Source organism: Dermacentor albipictus, chromosome 3 (genome assembly GCF_038994185.2).
Source record: "Dermacentor albipictus isolate Rhodes 1998 colony chromosome 3, USDA_Dalb.pri_finalv2, whole genome shotgun sequence".
NCBI lineage: Eukaryota > Metazoa > Arthropoda > Arachnida > Ixodida > Ixodidae > Dermacentor > Dermacentor albipictus.
Window position 1 is genome coordinate 170,822,745 of NC_091823.1, and position 5,000 is coordinate 170,827,744.

At 50.0% G+C, this 5,000-nt stretch overlaps 2 pseudogenes; both read right to left on the bottom strand.

Moving 5' to 3' along the window:
* Nucleotides 1-38: 38 nt before the first annotated feature.
* On the bottom strand, nucleotides 39-157 carry LOC139058291 (5S ribosomal RNA; annotated as a pseudogene).
* Nucleotides 158-666: 509 nt separating this feature from the next.
* Nucleotides 667-785, bottom strand: LOC139058243 (5S ribosomal RNA; annotated as a pseudogene).
* Between the last annotated feature and the right edge of the window lie 4,215 nt (nucleotides 786-5,000).

Below are 5,000 nucleotides of genomic sequence, written 5' to 3' on the forward strand. Positions count from 1 at the left end.
TGCCCACACACACACACACAAAAAAAACGTCACAGAAAGACCTGCACCACTCGGTGTTCCCAGGTGGTCTCCCTCCCAAGTACTGACCGAGCCCAATGCTGCTTAGCTTCGGGGATCGGACGAGAACCGGCGTATTCAGCATGGTATGGCCGATGGCAAGGATGCTGTGTTTACGACTGCACCTGTATCGTGCTATGTGCATTCGCCCAGTGAATGTATTGCTCCATCACGTACGCGGCAGTCTTTCCGCGAACAATACACGCACACGTCGATTACTCCGTTTGTGGATGTTCGCTGCATGCGTGCGTGCAAGTAAGTCATGCTCGCTCACAAAAACAAGAAAGAGGGGGAGCGCATTATGCGTGCGTTGCAGCCCACAATGTGCCACTTTATTGACGAGTTGTCATTGAGCTGTATGCGGGCGGGCGTGATAGCGAAGCGGTTAGAAGCTCGTGCGACTAAATTTTGCATGCAGCATTACGTCCGTCATTCCGCGCAGAATATCGCGTAGTGGCCTGCATATTGGTTTCACACTTCGGCGTCGGCTCTACCAGCAGGCTCCAGTTGAACGTAAGTAACAGTAAAAGCAGCTGCCCACACACACACACACACAAAAAAAAAAACGTCACAGAAACACGGAATAATAAAAAAAAGCAAAAAGAAGGGTGCCATCAGCACTCGGTGTTCCCAGGTGGTCTCCCTCCCAAGTACTGACCGAGCCCAATGCTGCTTAGCTTCGGGGATCGGACGAGAACCGGCGTATTCAGCATGGTATGGCCGATTTTTTTTTTTTTTTCTTTATTGCCTGATTTTTGGTACATAACTATTTACAAGAGGAAAAACAATCACCGTAACAAAAAACAAAGTACAACATACATTTGGTGTTGTGCACATATTCAACCAGTATCGTACTGGCTGAGTATAATCAAAATTCACGCAGATTAACCAAGGGCTCTACTCTTGGGAGCCACTCCGGTGGTTCCCCTGCCGCTTTATGGATAGCGACAAACCAGTGCATGTTTTCTCTGAAATACATACGTGCAGGCTGCGCATCTTTATCGACATGGTATCCTGCCATTCTCGCGCGCCAAATACAATGGAGGCCTAAGAGCATAATTAAATCAAAAGGCACCCCATCCTCATTGTCTATGCTTAAGTAGCGGATGCCATACGGGTCCAATGGAAATTCTTTCTTTAGTGTCCTCTGCAAAACATCCCAGAAGAACACGCCTTCCCAACAGTTTAAGAAAACATGATCTATTGTCTCTGGCTGCTTGCAGATTAAACAGTGCGTTCCCCACGGTAAATATACCCCTTTTCTCTCCAAAAACTTCTTAACTGGTAACGTTCCCGTGTGTAATTTGAAAAAGAAGGTTTTGGTTCCAGGAGGGACCTGCATTTTCTTTACTCGCTTTAAAACATCGCTACTTGGGCCTCCACCGTACAAGGACCTGTACAATGGTACCGGGAAAAGAACGTCGCACAAAGCACAATACAGTTTCTTTTTGTTCACACCGGACAGGTAATCATTCGAGAAGCGCACTGAAAGAAATCGGACACTCGATACAACTTCTTTGTAGAACCCTCGAATCCCTCCCGAAAACTCTTCGGTTGAAACCACATACTCTGGCAGCCGTCTACTCAGCCTCATTTGACATACCGTGCGCAAGAAAGGGTCGGTTGCGTCCCTAAAGAACAAAAACCGGTTTATCAACTGCCGTAGAAAGAGATGGCCCAATCCCAGCCCCCCGTCTTTTACCCGGCGGAACAAGTTGGTCCGGCTGCAGCGCTCCCATTCCGACGCCCACACAAAGACTGCGAAAATCCTGTGTAGCTTCTGAACATTTGACCGTGAACAGTGCAATACTTGCATTACGTACCAAAGCTTGCTGATAAAGAAAAGGTTACAAACAGTGGCTCTGGCAAAAATAGAGAGGTTAGTGCCTTTCCATTTCTCAGCTCTCTCCCGTGTGTCTTTGACCTGCCCTTTCCAGTACTGCTCACTATCGCGATAGGCATCTAGCGGGACGCCCAAGTACTTGCCTGGGGTCGTCACCCAATGCACGTTGGCAAAATGATCTGGCTTCGTTGGCCACGATCCATGCCAGAGCCCGAGGCACTTCGACCAGTTAACTCCACTACCAGTGACGTAGCTAAATTTACGGACACATTTGACAGCCTCAATTATGCTCCGCTGATCCTCCGCAAAAACAGCGACATCATCTGCATAATCCAACAGCTTCACTTCAACTGCTTGGAGCCTAAATCCTGTAATTCTATTGTTTTCAATCAATCTCATGCACAGGGTTTCAATATAGATACAAAACAACAGAGGGCTGAGGGGGCAGCCCTGACGCACAGAACGTCGCAGGCTGATGGGAGCCCCCAAACTCTTATTCACGATCAATCTGGTCGTGCAGTTACGGTACGCCAGGGCGACCCCCTCGCAGATTACAGTTCCGAGATGGGCATGGTCTAAGACGGCAAACAAGATTTCATGAGCCACGCAATCAAAGGCCTTCTCGAGGTCAATCTGTAAAATGGCAGTCCGACCATTACTATCATCACAGCACTCAAGGACACTGCGAGCTTTGTGAATATTGGTAACAATAGTCCGACCTTTAATCCCACATGTCTGGTGAGGCCCGACAATGTCCTGTATCACTGACTGCAATCTACGCGCCAATATCTTCATAAAGATTTTATACTCGATATTGGTGAGTGCTATGGGACGATACGACGTAACTGATCTTAATTTCGCTGCATCATCAGTTTTAGGAATGAGTACGGTGTGCGACGACCCATAGGACGGAGGCAATGTTTTCAATTTGTAAGCCTCATTAAAGATTACATTCAAGACAGGGCTAATTTCGTGCTTGAATTCTTTATAAAACCCGGCGCTGAAGCCGTCTGGTCCAGGCGATTTTCCCAGGTTTAAATTGTCTATGGCCTGTTCAACTTCGCTTTCTGTTATCGCTAGTTCCAATCTCTGTTTTATTTCGTCGTCCAGTCTGGGTATAGCACGCAAAAACTCATTCCCAAATGTGGTAGCGTCTACATTGTGGTACGAGAATAGCGCCTGGTAATGCTCATGAAAAGCAGCTTTGATGTCGTCTAGGTCTGTTGATAAAGTCCCGCCCCATTCTATTCCGTAGATGTGATTCCTTTCAGCGCGTGCTTTTTCTAAGCCTAGCGCTCGTTTCGACGGCGCTTCGCCAGCAGCTGTGTCTTCAGCCCTTGCCCTCACCAGTGCTCCCCGATAGCGTTGCTCTTCAAGTTGCTCTAGCTGTTGTTTCACTTTTCTGATGTCTTCTATCCACTTGCCCGGTGCCTGAGATTCCTGCCTCAGCAGTTTATGAAGAAGTGCCTTTAACTCAGTCTCTTTTTGTTTCTCCGCGTAACGAATACAGGTAGCCCTCTCTATTGCCTTTATTTTTAGGGTTTCCTTACTCAGCTCCCACTGTTGCCATACGTGAAGGTTTTTACTGGGGTCTATTTTCCTTATTTCTTCTCTTACTGCTCGGTTAAACGGTTCATCTTGAAGAAGCTTATTATTTAATTTCCACATTTCCCATGAGAAAGCGTTACCTCGCGTTGGAATTCCTATGCAGCACTGAACTAAACAATGGTCAGAAAACGACACTGGAACTACTTGGTAACTGTTACATTCCGGAAGGATGTCAACAGACGCATAAATGCGGTCGAGCCGTGCGTGACTAGAGCCCTCAAACCGCGTGTACTTCACAGCACGCGCTCCTTCGAGGCACTCTGCCACATCCTCAAGGTCCCAGTTCTCTATGATTCGCGACAACACTTCTGTGCTTTTGTCTCTAAACCCACGAATGCTTGTTTTATCCCGCGCACTGAGGACACAGTTGAAATCGCCCATCACTATGAGCTGTCTTCCCTTGCATAGACGCTCTTCAATTTGGTGAAAAAACTGAGCCCTTTCATCCACCTTATTGGGCGCGTACATGCATACAATACGCCACTCGTTGTTGTTGAACGAAAAATCAACGACAACACACCGGCCCGACACACACGAATAAATTGCATGCACCTCTAGCCCCGGCAACTTCTTAACAAAAAGGACACAGCCAGCGGATGTACCCACCGCATGACTGACTACAGCGGAAAACCTAGACGTGAAACGCTGCACCATAACGCCGGTCTCCTCTTCACCATCGACTTTCGTCTCCTGCACGGCTAGCACATCAATGTCGTGCTCCGTTATAAGTCGGTAAAGCTGGCCTTGCTTTCTTTTCCCTGCCAGTCCTCGAACGTTTAGAGTGGCGACTTTCAGCGGACACGTTGGAGCCATGCTAACAATAGGGGAAGAGACCGGCAATATGGTGCTTACCTCTCGCGTCTAGCACGAGGCTAGACGCCGCCATCGCCGCTAGTGCGGTCAGGCGGAAGAACATGAGCGTGTCCTAGGGACTCCGAATTTCCGGCACGCTTGTCTGCCGGAACGTTAGGGCGCGGCCGAAACGATGAACGTCGGCTTTGAGGCGCCTTTGCCGGGGGCTCCTCGGCTCCGGGCGTCGCAGTCTGGTCACCATCGGCACTGGTTTGGGCGTGGGAACGCTTCGCCGCAGCGGAGACGCTGGTCGACGTGCGGGCACCACTCTTGTCCGGTTGCAGCTCGTTCGGACCCTTGGGCTCGACGACCTTGGGCTCCGGAGTGCTCTCCCCATCCTTTCCGGTTGTCTGGTTTGACCCAGGCAAGTCATCCGCTGGTTGTTGGCTCGCTGAACCATCCCCAGCGAGGGCGTCTCCGCCGGTAGACGCTGACGAGTCGAGTGGCCCCGTTTGCTTGCCCACCTCGTCCGTTCCCCTCGCTGCATCCTCGGCTTCAACGACGTCCATGAGTTCGGCGATCTCGTCCGTCTTTCCCAGCCCGGTAGCCGCCGCATAGGTACGGACGCAGTCAGCGTCCGCGTGTCCATAGCGTCTGCACTTCGAGCACCGGGGCACCTTACAGTCACGGCGAACATGGC